This window comes from Mus musculus, chromosome 19, assembly GCF_000001635.26.
Source record: "Mus musculus strain C57BL/6J chromosome 19, GRCm38.p6 C57BL/6J".
Lineage (NCBI taxonomy): Eukaryota > Metazoa > Chordata > Mammalia > Rodentia > Muridae > Mus > Mus musculus.
In genome coordinates, this window is record NC_000085.6 from 56961386 (window position 1) to 56976273 (window position 14888).

At 47.0% G+C, this 14888-nt stretch overlaps 1 protein-coding gene across 8 annotated transcripts in view; it reads right to left on the bottom strand.

Moving 5' to 3' along the window:
• Positions 1-14888, bottom strand: part of Afap1l2 (actin filament associated protein 1-like 2) — a 116236-nt gene that overhangs the window by 49032 nt on the left and 52316 nt on the right. The window contains exons 2-3 of one of the 8 annotated variants that reach the window (NM_146102.2): positions 3412-3474; positions 2445-2487 (exon numbers count right to left, since the gene is read on the bottom strand). The exons of the other annotated variants lie outside the window; for them this stretch is intronic. The gene's annotated coding sequence lies outside the window, so the exon portion shown is untranslated. The remainder of the gene's footprint in view (positions 1-2444; positions 2488-3411; positions 3475-14888) is intronic. 8 annotated transcript variants of the gene reach the window in all.

Here is a 14888-nt window from a genome sequence, read left to right on the forward strand (position 1 = left end):
TGCGGTTAGAGCTACTTTTTGCAGAGGACCTGGGTGTGGTTCCCAGTGCCCACATGATAGTTCACAACTATAGTTTATAACTCTAGTTCCAAGGGATCTAGCGTCCTCTTCTGGCTCTGTGAGCACTAGGCATGCACACGGTACACACACACATACACACACACACACACACACACACACACACACACGCATGCAGTAAATCTTTACATCCTAAACTGACCCCAGAACAGGCAAGAATCAGAGTTGACACCAAGCTGGAACTTAGGCGGCCACCCGGTCCTCTTCTGTCCTCTCCTCACATCCTCCTGTCATCTCTGCCTCCAACAATGCTTCCCTGACTAAAGAGCAGGCATAACACTGCAAACGTCGCTGATCTGAAACGAATAAGCCATGACTGTGTGCAGTGGAAGTGCGCGGCTATCTCCTCTTCCCCAGCTTCCATTCCCAGGAGGAGCAAGGGCTCTGGGTTTGATCTTAGCTCCACAAGCAAATGGAGGTTGGGAGGAGGAGGAAAGGGAAGGGAAGTATGCACAAGTCCCGGGTTCAATCCCTAGCACTACCACAGAGAAACGTCTACACCAGTCATGAGCCATCCTCTGGGAAGCCCCTCCCCCACTGAGTTAGTTAGCCCTTTTGTGACTGTGACAAAGTGTCACACAAAAGCAACTTACAGGGGTTCTCTTGGCTCACGGTATAGAGAACAGTCTCAGGGCAAGAGGAACCTGAGGCATCATCGGTCACTTTACATCCACAGCAAGGAGCAGAGAGAGACACATGTTGGTACTCAGCTCACTTTCTTCCAGTCCCCGCCCCCGGCCCTCGGGTTGGCACTGCCCACATTCAGGGTGGACCTTCCTAGTTCCATCAAACCATTCTAAAATTCCCCCTCATAGCCAGTGTCTCAGTTAGGGTTTCATTGCTGTGAAGAGACACCATGACCAAGGCAACTCTTACAAAAGCAAACATTTAATCAAGGGCAGCTTACAGTTTCAGAGGTTCAGTCCATTATTATCATGGCGGGAGGCACGGCAGTGGGCAGGCAGACATGGTGATAGAGGAGGAGCCGAGAGGTCTACATCTTGATCTGAAGGCAGCCAGGAGGAGACTCTCTTACCAAGTGGCTAGAGACTGAGCACAGAAAACCTCAAACCCTACCTACATAGAGACATACTTCCTATAATAAGGCCACACCTCCTAGCAGTGCCACTCCTTATGGCCAAGCATTCAAACACGTGAATCTATGAGGGCCATACCTATACAAACCACCACAGCCAGTATTGGCCTCCCATGGTGGTTTGAATTCCCTTCATATTGACAAGAGACTCAACTACCACACCCACTGTCACCACATGTGGTTTTTGTAGAACCAGAATCTTCACCCCTGATGCCACAGGCAGTCACAGGACTTAGGATCTAACCAAACAGGGTATCCATCCCATTCCAGCAGCCAGTGATTGGCTTTGGGTTGGAAACGTGATCAGAGCCAAGCCAAGGAGCGTCCGTTTGGGAGCTACTAGAAAGCAGACAGTTCTGTACTCATGGTCAGCCTCAGGCCACTGTGGCCATCTCAGGAAGGACTACCTGAAAGAGAAGCATTCTCTGGGGATCCAGACAGCATCATCTTGGGACTGAGATTCAGCTACTGCAAAGAAGTCTTTCTGTTCTGTCACTATGTGTCAATAGGCATCTCCTTTGTTTGTTGGATTTCCTTCCAAAGTGAACTACCACAGCACATTTCTGGCCTTGGACTCAGGGCCAGGCAGTCTTCATATGAAATCTCACTCTATCCAGAGAGATAGGCATTATCAAGCCCACATCTGAATCCAAAGGAAACTACCCAGTCCTGCCAGGGCCACAGCTCAGGATCAGCAGGTCCTTCCGGCCTCATTCCACCCGTCGGAGCCTGCTAGATACTGGGGAACATTTGCTTTTTAAAACAGATGACAGAGGAGCTGACGGTGGAACTCAGTGGTAACCATGCACTTATCATGTTGGAGATTCTGGGTTCAAGTCCTAGCAGCCCCTAAGAAAACAAAACAAGAGGCTACAGGGCAAAGGGAATTCAAAACAATCTAATAAAAGTAGTGTGGGGAAAGATCCAAGGTGGGGAGAGGACACTTTGAGAAACTTGGGCTACAATGTCATCAAGACCTGGGGTGGGGATGCGACCAGAGGACAACTGCAGAGAATACTGAAGCTTCCCTAGAAATAAAAGACATTACACAGTTCAGTGAAGCACAAGGCCCCCAGAAAGGAGTGTGTATGTGTGTGTGTGCATAAAAATACTATTTGAAACCTTCAAAGATCAACGATGATAGATTTCAGAAATGTTCCATGGCACAACTTCCCCTAGCAGGGTCTGAGAAATGTCCAGGCATTGAATATTCCTACAGCAAAATACACAAATATTTGTACTAAATCAAATAAACAAACGATAAAGTTACCTCATTACTTCTGGGAGGAATTTATCTCCACATTTGTCTTTGCCTAACCAAAAAAAAAGAAACAAAAAACCAAGCATCACCCCTTTTGTTCGGGTTCTGGAAACTAATGGGGCTATGGCCCTGGTGAGGGAGTGTTAGTCACCCAACAAGAAGCAACACAGGGTCGGAAGGATTATTTTGGTTCACGGTCTGAGGGGATCCAGCCCACTCTGGAGGGGAAGGCAGGATGGAGGCAGCTGTGTGGTGACAAAGCATACAAGCTAGGACTCTTCAACGCTCACAGCTTGATGGCACAACACAAAGAGGGCACAGGAAGTGCAGCTGGATTATAAAACCTCCCCCACTGACCTGCTTCCTGTGGCAAGGTTCCCCTCCTTAAAAGTCCCCCCTCCCCACATTCCAAAGAGAGCAATATGAACTTCCTAGCCAGTGTTCAACAATGTCGTGAGCCTTTGGGGGACACTTAACGTTCAAACCAGAACAGAAGAACTTCTCAGGGTCTCTTCCTTCTGTTGGGAAAACTGCCTTTTAAGGCTCCCACACTCACTGTTGAGGTCTCTGTGGATGATGGTGAACCAGCCTTTAGTTTTGGGGAACTAGGAACTGAACTTAGGGCTTTGCACATGAGACACACGAGACAAGCACTCTGCCATGTAGCTATGCCCCCCCTTTTCTTAACTATTCAGCTTTTGAAGTTTATTTCTATGTGCACGAGTGCATGCATATGGACATCAAAGGGCCACACTGATTTTCTTTCCCCTCTCTTTGAGACAAGGCCTCACTCAGTGGCCCACTCTGGGCTTGAACTTGCAATCTTGCCTCAGCCGATGGACTAGCTGGCCTGTGCTGTCAGGCTCAGCTCCTTCCCATGCTTTCAGTGGGCAAATGTGAAGCCATGAGTAGGAAATTTACAGGGCTGTGGGCAGGGTCCTGTCAGTAATGCCACGCAAATAAACTCTGCTCTTACCTAAGGCGGAGATACATCTTGCCACATGTAATGATTAAGTACATGAGATGTGGCTATTCTGAACTGCAAAAAAAAAAAAAAAAAAAAAAAAAGATGGAATTTTGATAACATGTTGAAATAAAGATATTTGTGATGTATTGATTAAATATATTGTGAAAATTAATTACGTCTGTCTTATGCCTTTAACTTCCTATATATAGTATGAACTTGCATGTGTATATATGTGTACATGGGCACTCTTTGGGGATTTTATGTTTTTTAGGTCAGCACTGGTATAAAACTTTCACAATAGACAGAACGTTTTATGGTTGTTATTTTGTGCTGGGGATTAAACCCAGGGACTTGTACATGTTTAACATTCCCAGCGTAGAAGGAACAACATGTGTGTGGGGGGGGTGCTTGGGGAGGGTTGTGTGTCATCTTTTGACAATAAATCAATTTGCACAGAGGTAAAGGGATTTCCCCCAAGTTGCACAGTGAGTTTGTAGAAATTTGTAGAATGAATTCACATTCCCTATCCTGAAGTCACTGTTCACGGGCTTTCTAGTGTTAATCTTGCGTCCCCTTCATCACAAAGAATTGTCCTTTAGTGGAAGCTTCCCGGGAGCCATGAGGAGGCCTGGAGGGAGCTTTTCAGGATCAACCAAGGTGTGAAGGAGCCTCAGAACAGCATAGCCTAGACTAGCGGTTCTCAACCTGTGGATTGGGATCCTCTGGGGGCCAAATGACCCTTTCATAGGGGTTAGCTAAGATGATAGGAAAACACAGCTATTTACAACTCATAGCAGTAGCAACATTATAGTTACAACGTAGCAATAAAAATAATGTTATCATTGGAGTGCCCACAACATGAGGAACTACATGAAAGGACCCCAGCATCAGGAAGGTTGAGAACTGCTAGACAAAGACTATGGCTTACTCGGTGTACTGGCTGGGTTTGTGTGTCAAGTTAACACAAGCTGGAGTTATCAGAGAAAAGAGCCTCCCTTGAGGAAATGCCTCCATGAGATCCAGCTGTAAGACATTTTCTCAATTAGTGATCAAAGGTGGGAGGGCCCATTGTGGGTGGTGCCATCCCTCTGCTGGTAGTCTTGGGTTCTATAAGCAAGCAAGCTGAGCAAGCCAGTAACATTCCCTCCATGGCCTCTGCATCAGCTCCTGCCTCCAAGTTCCTGCCCTGTGTGAGTTCCTGTCCTGATTTCCTTTGGTGATGAACAGCAATGGGGAAGTATAAGCTGAATAAACCCTTTCCTCCCCAACTTGCCTCTTGGTCATGATGTTTGTGCAGGAATAGAACACCTAAGACACTCAGTTACCGGGATACTCTGTGCAGGCTTTGCTTTGTTCATCTGCACAGGGGCAGTGTTCTTCCTGGAGTCATTCTCAATGAAACCCTTGATGCCTCGCCAAACAACCAACTTAAAGGTCCCAGAGTTCTGAGCTAGTTCATAGCTTTTTTGTTTTGTGTTTCAACCAAAAAAAAAACACTGGTGTACAACTGCAGATCCTCCAGGACGTGTCACCCTGGGGAACATCCTATGGTTGTATTTGACTCTTCATTCAGATCTCCCTGCCCACACTCTTTGCCCCTTCTCTCTGCCTAGCCTCTTCTTCCTGCAACTTTGTGTCCTCCAGTCCCGAACACCCGATATGGACAGCGGGCACCTTTCCTGTTCTGCAATCACACTGCCTAATGTGACACCTTCGGGTGCCCCACTCCAAATTGTCCCCTTGACCTTAATGTACCAGTGTCCCAAAGTGTGATCAGCATTTCAGCAGCCAGCGTTCCCTGTCTGAACTCCCAAATGCATACCTTTCTTTTTTAAGATTTATCTCAGCTTTAATTACGTCTATCTGGGTGTGTGACAGGAGTATGGGGTGTGCACGCATGAGGCCACAGACATCAGATTCCCTGAAGCTGGAATCACACAAGGTTGTGATCTGTCTGACCTACATAAGTTTTGGGAACCGAACTTTGATCCTATGCAGATCCTGCGCAGAATCTTAATGCATACTCATAACCTCAGAGCATCTCTACAACCTTTCTTGTTCAACACGTTTCCTAACAAATTGTTCAGCAGTGTTTCTCAGGCGACAGATGAATAGCCAGTGGTCCATTCAAAGATATGTGGAGCACCTACTCTCTGCCAGAGCCGTGCTAAACAATGAACGCGCAAGGACAAATAGACAAACCCCCTCTGTGGGTTCCCTTCTGAAAATGTCAAATGTTCCCCCACAGGCTCCTGTGTGAATGTCTCTTCTTCAGCAGTACTCTTTGGGGGGGTTGTAGAACTTTGGGAATGCTACCTGCCAACACATGTCAGCAGCTAGGGGTGGACACTGCAGGGGATATGGCTCCTAGGTCCAGTCTCAGCTTTCTGATTCCTGATCTGCCGAGATGTGAACAAGCCATGCCACATGCTCATGCTACCAAGATTGGAACTGCCCTAACCACAATACCACCCCCTTCATGACGGACCTGCTAACCCGTGAACCCAGATAATGCCCTCCCCTTTCTTAAATTGCTTCTGTCACATATTTGATCCTAGGGATGAAGATAACCACTGTAGCTGCTTTCCATCCCCATAAGGAACACAAATTGTCACACTATGGTGGCACACACCTTTAATCCCAGCTCTGCTGAGGCAGAAGCAGGAAGATCTCTGAGTTCAAGGTCAGCTTGGTCTACAGGATGAGTTCCAAGACAACGAGGGCTACACAGAGAAGCCCTGTCTTGGAAAACAGCAACAAAAGGCAAGGATTGATTCTGTCTGCACACCACACAGTGGTATACAGCAGTGTAGCCTTTGTGCTTTCCTTTCAAATAGGGTTCTTGAAACTGAAGACAGAAGGTTAAGGCTCATTCTGACCTTCCGACCACAGTTTGTTCTCCCGTGGGCAACAGGGCTGAGTGCTAAGCCTCTTTGATAGTGACCTTGTATTTGTTTTTAAAGTTTCTACCTTAAACCCCAAAGTAGATTTTTTGCAGTACAGGTGTCAAATTTTGGAGCTGGCGTCCCCAAGACACCCCTGGTTCTGAGTCCCAGCTTTGTTGCGGAGCTGCTTACCTAGAAATGAAGCTTAGCTTGATTTGACTTTTAAAAATTACTACTGGTGTGTCTGTGTGTGCCTGTGTGTGTGCGTGAGTGAGTGTGTGTGTGTGTGTGTATGTGTGTGAGTCTGTGTGCATGTGCATATGTGCATGTGTGTGCCTGTGGGTCTGTGTGCCTGTGCCTGTGTGTGTGCATGAGTATGTGTGTGTGTGTGTATGTGTGTGAGTGAGTCTGTGTGCATGAGCACATGTGTGTGTGTGTGTGTGTGTGTGTGCCTGTGCCTGTGTGTGTACATGAGTATGTGTGTGTGTATGTGTGTGTATGTGTGTGTGTGTGAATGAGTGAGTCTGTGTGAATGTGCATATGTGCATGTGTACATGTGTGTGTTTGTGTGTGCATATGTGTGCCTGTGCATGTGTGTGCCTGTCCATGTGTGTGTGTGTGTATGTGTGTCAGTGGTCTGTGTGCCTGTACATGTGCATATGTGCATGTGTACATGTGTGTATTTATGTGAGTTTGTGTATGTGTGTCAGTGGTCTGTGTGCCTGTACATGTGCATATGTGCATGTGTACATGTGTGTATTTATGTGAGTTTGTGTATGTGTGTGCCTGTGTGTGCATGCATGTGCCATGGAGCCTGTAGAGAGATCAGAAGACAACTGTAGAGTCTGTTGTCTCTTTCTGCCTTTACAAGGGTTCCAGGCAAGTCGCTCATGTCTGATAGGCGTTCAGTGCAAGCACCTTTACCCACTGAGCCATCTCACAAAGCTGAATCACAGAAAACAAAACCACAGAACCCAGGAACAAAAGCACACACTTTTGCCTCTTACTCTTCTGATCATGACGTATCATAAGCAAACACACAACACATTTCTGTTGGACAATTTCCTACTGAAACAATGAAGATACAATTATACATGGATAACAAGAAGCCTTGTACGACAGTCAAGAGAGAGGAGAATCAACTCACAGAGAAAACTGGTTTGATTACTAACAAGGTCAGGCCAGGTATGATGGCATATGTCATGATACCTTCTCCCAGGAAGTAGAGGAAGTAAGGAGCTCAAGTCCAGCCTGGACTTAAACAGCAAACAAAGCAATTACAATAGTGATCAGTCAAATGAGGACAAAGGTTATCTTATTTGGCTTGAGTTTACAATACACCTATAGGTATATTTATTATATAGTATGTATGTATGGGTGGATGGATGAATGTATGTATGTGTGTTTGTATGTATGTATGTATATGTATGTATGTTTGTGTGTATGTATATGTATGTTTATATGTGTATGTATATATGTATGTTTGTATGTATGTGTACATATGTGTGTGTTCATGTGTGTTTGTATGTATGTATATGTGTATGTATGTAACCCGGCACTGGGTTGTTAAAGAACCTGGTGAATTGGCCAACAAATTTTACATGGTGATTATTTGCTAAGCATGGAGGGCCAAATTGCAAAAATATAACTACTTTCCTACCAGCTCTAAGATGACTTCTGGTATTGCAAAGACTAAATGACTTTTTAAAAGTTCGTTAATAAAGTAATTCACCATTCAAATGTATTCTGTGGGTTCATGTGTAAGCACCACTATGCTTCTCCATGTAGCAACTGGGAAGGACAGTGGGCAGGGAGGAGCTGACCGCATCACTAATGACTCTTGTAGGCATCTGGAAATGGAGCCTCTTTCCCTTCCCGTGTGGCTAGGACTACTCTCCTGAAACCCAAGTGCTCCTGAGTACTTGTGATAATTTAAGTAAGAGTGGCCCCCATGGGCTCATAGATTTAAACACTTGGTCACCAGAGAGTGAAGTGACATTATTTGAAAGGACTAGGAGATACAGCCTTATTGGAGGAAGTGTGTCACTAGGGTGTAGGCTTTGAGGTTGCAAAAAGCCCATCCCAAGCCCAGAGTCTCTTTCTTCCTGCTACCTGAGAACTCTCGGCTACTTTTGCAGCATCAAGTCTGCCTGCACTCTGCCATGCTTCCTGCCATGATGAAACTGTAAGCAGGCCCCAATTAAATGCTTTCTTTCACAACAGTTGCTGAGGTTAGAATGTCTCTTCACAGCAAGACTCGACTAAGACAGTACTTTTCTTTCCCAAGCAAACGCCAACAAGTATAGCTCACATTCCCACAGACCCAAACAATCTCTGGCGCACTGAGGCTCAGAAGGTCTCAGGACTGTGGGTGTGATTATTTGTCGTTCTTGTTGTTTCCACTAAGTAAAACACAAGCGTTGGTACAATGGGCTCCCTCATTGACAGCTGTCCGCCTTCTGGTGAAATCACAGGACCAGGAGTCAGGCAGTGAATGTGGACAGGAAATATTGGCAAGAGCCTGTCGGAGGAGCTGTGTAGCTCTATAGAGTCACTGTGACACCTTACCCCATCTTGATCTGGAAATATCAGGGAGACAATCTAGAGAGGGTGCCCAGACTCAACCCCTGGTCTTAAGGAGTGACTCCCGGTCCAGAGACAACTCCAGCCAAACCTTAAACTGTACATTGAGGGGCAGCAGCCACTCAAGACAACATGACATAAAATTGGGGCAGAGAGACTGAGACAACTCTAAAGCACCTCTGGGAGGGATGGAACCACCTTGACTCCTCTGACACCTAAGAAGCTCTGACCTATAACGAGTACATCTCAGCTTATCCCGACCTCATGCTTCTCACACCCAATTGTTCCTCACTCACTCTTGCCTTCCATAAATGTTTATAGCCACTTAGTCTGAGTTAGAAAGTCAGATCTAGTCACTCAGTAAAATGTGTGCAGTCCTCCTGAAGTTCACGCCGACATGGCCTGTCAGTCCTCTTGCTTTTGGAACAAGGCAACGTATCCGTAGACAATACCCACAGTGTGGTTTTTTTTTTTTTTTTTTTTTTTTTTTTTTTTTTTTTTTTTGGTTTTTCAAGACAGGGTTTCTCTGTATAGCCCTGGCTGTCCTGGAACTCACTTTGTAGACCAGGCTGGCCTCGAACTCAGAAATCTGCCTGCCTCTGCCTCCCAAGTGCTGGGATTAAAGGCATGCACCACCATGCCCGGCTCCACAGTGTGTTTTTTAAACAGGGTCTCTCACTTTGCTTGGAACAAGCCCAAAAGGGCTAGGCTGGCTAACAAGCAAGCCCCAGGGACCCCTCTGTCTCCACCTCTCTGGCAATGAGACTGCAAATGAGTACTACTGTGCCCTCCTCCTCCTCCTCCTCCTCCTCTTCCTCCTTCCTGTTCTTCCTCCTCCTCCTCCTTTTTCTTCTTCCTCTTCATCCTCCTCTTTTTCTTCCCTTTCCCTCTCCTCTCTTCCCCTTCCTTTCTCTCTTAAATGTGGGTTTCAGGAATTGAACTTGAGTCCTCTAGTGCTTTACTAGTGGAGTCATTCATTCCCCAGACCCATTTCATTTTCTTTCTAATGGCAAAGGGTGACCCCGTGTAGTGCAGTAGACAAGGCTGTTGGGGAGTCAGTGTGCGCCAGGTTTTACAGTCCCCCAAAGCTTAGTTTTCCCATGGAAAGGGAAGTGGGGAGATCACATGTACTTCACAGGGCTTGGGCAAGGATTAAATGAGATAAGCTTTGAAAACCACCACACCCGAAGCATTATTCTGCAACTGTTGTTTTATACTCAGTTTCCTATAGTCAGCTCAGCTGCGCTGCTCAAATGGCAAGTCCAAGTTCCAGCTGGCACAGGGAATGTGGAATTGAGTCTTTATAGAGGAATAACGAGGTCCTAAGGCCAAGGCCTAGGCTCCTCAGATGAGAGGACGGAAGCTCAGGATACAGAGAATGGGTCACGACTGACCTCAAAGATTGGAGTAGCTCGTCAGAGCCAAGCAGCAGCAGGAAACAGCAACCTTCTTCCCCTTGTAAACGCTGGGAGAGGTGAGGAAAAAACAGCCCCCTTAGTCGGGCTAAGAGCCTGGCCTTGCTGACTCCCAGACTTTGGACTTCCAGGACTGTGCAGGAAAACATTTTGTTGTTTAAATCATTGTGGTGCTTAGGTATGTGGTCCCAGAAAACCAACCTTGGCCTTTACACACACACACACGGACACACACACGGACACACAAACACACGGACGGACACACACGGACACACAGACACACATGGACACACATGGACACACACACATGAACACAGACACACACACACATGGACACAGACACACACACACATGGACACACACGGACACATGGACATACACACATACACGGACACACGGACACACACGGACACACACATGAACACAGACACACACACACATGGACACACACGGACACACACAGACACATGGACACATACACACATGGACACAGACACACACACACACACACACATGGACACAGACACACACATGGACACAGACACACACGGACAAACACACACACAATGGACACACACGGACACATGGACACATACACACATGGACACAGACACACACACACATGGACACAGACACACATACACATGGACACAGACACACATACACACACAAACACACACACACACACATGGACACACACGGACACATGGACACATACACACATGGACACAGACACACACACACATGGACACAGACACACACACACACACATGGACACACACGGACACATGGACACATACACACATGGACACAGACACACACACACATGGACACAGACACACACACACGGACACATGGACACATACACACATGGACACAGACACACACACACATGGACACAGACACACACACACATGGACACAGACACACACACACGGACACATGGACACATACACACATGGACACAGACACACACAGACACACACATGCTGAGCCTTATGGGACAAGGGCAGAATATCAACACATGGCTTTAGGAAAATACAAAGAGCCCTTGGAAGGACCAGACTTTTAGTGTGTTTCTGGTTAGAAAGAGTCTATTTTTCCACCTGATTATAACAATTTGATTGTGTTTAAAATCAGTCAGGAATTCCAAACATCCTGGCTAGGCACCGTCCTCCATTTTTGCTGTAACTGTTAACAGCTCTCCTAGAAAACAGAGTAAGAAAGTGTGGCCCAGGGAACCCAACAGGTGTCACAGGACAGCTGCTCAGAGATCCATGCAGAGCACCTGGCTCTGGCCTGTTCAGATGGCCTGTCTCTCTCTCATGGGGGCATCAGGAACTGAGCCTGTCACACATTCAGGTCCCAGAGCAGCAAGCTGGGGACACAGTGGCTTTGTGGGAGCCAGGGAGAAGCATAGCTTGGTGACATGCTGACTGAGAAATTCCAAGATAGGAGCTGGGCCTGACGAAGCATGCCTATTGTCCTACTGACCACTCAGGAGGTTGAGGTGGCGAGGTTGTGATTCTGAGGCCACCCTGGACTACACAGAGTCCATGTCTCACAAAAACAAAACACAAAAGAAACTCTGATTTTTTTTTAAAGGTCTTTAAGCTTGCTGGCCTCCCAGACCATGGTTAGCATAGTCTGGGTGATAGTCACAGTGCTCTCATGTGCCACTACTATACATGAACCAGAATTCCTGAACCCCTCAACGACATACAGTGCTGGATAAACTCTTTTCACTTTCTAAGGAAGCGGTCTTGTTGTGTTGCCCAAGCTGGTTTCAAACTCAAGCAAAAGTCTTGCCTCAGTATTCTGGGTGGTAAGGTCTGTAGGTGTGTACATGTATGTGTGTGTATGTGCGTGCGCGCATGTGTGTACACATGTGTTCATGAGTGTATTCACACACGTGTGTACAGGTAGAGGCCAGAGATCGCATAAATGTGCCTTCGTCTTTTGAGACAAGGTCTCTCCTTGAATTCCCACAGTCAGAGAGACTCTGCTGCACGTGCTGGGCAAAGTGCCCAGGAACTCTCACCTCCAGCAGTGGGTCTGCAGGCATGTGTCACCTCCACTGCATGCGTGTGTGTCTGCAGGGGTTTACATGGGCTCTAGGGGATCAGACTCCAGTCTTCATGCTTGTATGGCAGACACTTGAACTGCACCAATCCTCCAGTCCAGCTTTGACAACCACTATCCAAATTAGACAGATTCACTATCCAATCTTAGAGTAAAAGACCCTAAGCACTGGGCTTTTCCTTAAGGTACAGAGATTACAAATTGAGCTGAAATCAAACCCTAGATCTCTGTCCAGGCTATCTGCTCTTCTTGCTCAACATCCATTCTGTCTCCCAGAATTGACCCTGTTCCGTTCATACCACGGAAGGGACAGGACTGTCATGAGACAGCCTGCTATGTCCAGGCTCACTGTATTTCCTTTACCTTCAAAACAACCCTGCACAAAAGACAGAGATACACCCACATTACAGATGTGGAAACTGAGGTGTCTGAAGAAGTATAGGCCTTGTGCAAGAGCACAGTACTGAGGTGACACAGAACAGACTGTGCCAGGACACCACAGATAGTGCCCTGTCCCCACAGGCTCTGGCAGCGTTGCTGACGCATCATGAAGACATCCTCAGAAGCAGCTGCCACTGTGAGCTAACTAAAGGCCACAGAGCGGACAGCCAAACTGTCACTTACAATCACTGTCCCAGTCCCTTTCCCAAGTGGACATTCTCCAGGGCTGCCTGCTTCTTCACTACTGGCTCAGCAGAGGCACAGCTGTGACAGCCGCTTGTCCCTTAGCTCCTGCTAGTGGTTGGCTGGGGGAGGGGCCTGGTCATCACTCTTGATGTAAACCAGGGTTTCACCCAGAGGCCTCCACCCAGTAGGCCTCTGCAGCTTAACTCACAGAAATGTACTCTCTTCCAGGCCTGCAGGTTGAAGTTCAAAAAGGCTTGTCAGCAGGGCCATGTCCTCTCTGAAGACGGGGGAGGATCCTTCCCTGCCCGTCCTTGATGGAAACTGATGGTTGCTAGTATGCCTCGGCTTCCAGCCTCACGACTCGGGTCTGCCTGTTGTCCTGGGATGTTTTCCTTGTGTGTTTCTGTGTCCAAACTGTTCTCTTCTTCTAAAAAATACCAGTCGCTGGATGAGGGCCCCTCATCCAGCACGACACAATCTTAAGTTCATCTGCAGAGACTTTGTTTCCAAAGTTAAATCACATTCCAAGAGCCAGGACCTGAGAGTATCGTTCATGTTTCACAAGGAAGATGAAAAGCCAAACACAACTTAGAATCAACCATCCTTTGTGTCTGCCTTGAGCTCAGCTCATGTTGCTGAGTCTACACAGCTGCTGCCCAATGCCAATTTGTTGAATGAATCAATGAATGAATGGATGGATGGATGGATGGATGGATGGGTGGATGGATGGGTGGATGAATGAATGAACAGAAGTAGGTATTTTGAAGGGCATTTTGTAAGAAGCCAAAAATCAGGAAGGGTAAACTGAGTCCCACCACTGAAGAATCCGTAACCCAGAAGGAAGAGTTGACTCACTGTTCTGCACTCTGTTATGTCACATGACCAATATTCTCTAGAGCAAGAGAACGTGGTGAAGGATTATGGGAGAAGGAAGACGACGACTGTGTGAATGAATGAAGAGCGTTCCAAGAGATAGAAAGAGAAGAGCTGAGAGGGAGGGGTGGCTGCGCATGTATTTCAGACAGACACACAATGAAGACATGACCTCAGTAACAAGCAGAGACAGCCAGGCACATGGGTAGAACCTTGGCTCCCCAGGCGAAACCGTCTAGTTGGCCATGAGAAGTCACAATGGCTTAGAGCAGAGACCAACAAGAAAGCTTGTAGAGTCTGGAGTTAGCTGCAGGGGGCGTGTGTGGTAACACATAGTGGACAGAAGCTGACCAGCAATCTGAAGCCTCCCTTTGATTCCACTCAGCCACAAACTCAAATCCACAGCTCTCTGGCACAGGCTGTCTGGGGAGCCACTAATGCTGGCCACAACTCTTAGTGAGACATAGTGTACAGGGCCAGCAGCCTGAATCAGGGTTTCTACATTTTGGGCTTTCAATAGGAGGGAATCCCTTCTCTCCTGTCAGCATGCTCATTCATTAAATCATAACCATTCTGGCAGAGAAAACAGCTAAGTTCTCCAAGTACCGCTCAGTTTGGTGCTAGACAAATAACACACGCTGAAGTGTCTGGGACGTATCTTGTCCTTTTCCACTCTCAAGCCCGCATATGACCAGAAAGTCCCAAGCCATGTAGTCTGTCCAGGAAACCCAGAGTGGTTAACAGTTTAACCTGCAGAGCAGCACCAATGCAGTGACAAAGCTGAGGCACTCGCTAGGACCCCATTTGCAAGGTGACCATCCAGTAGATCCAAATATATCAGACGTTAACTTATTAGGAAGATGAGAATAATGTAAATCTATGTAGAGATCTCATATAGGAACCAATAATATTCAGAGCGCCATCTGAAAAACACCACCTGGTCCTCTGGGGCTTTTGGCTGTCTTCAGTTGCCACTGATGAGCTGAACCCCATTCTCAGCTATGACCCCCCCAAAGACTCG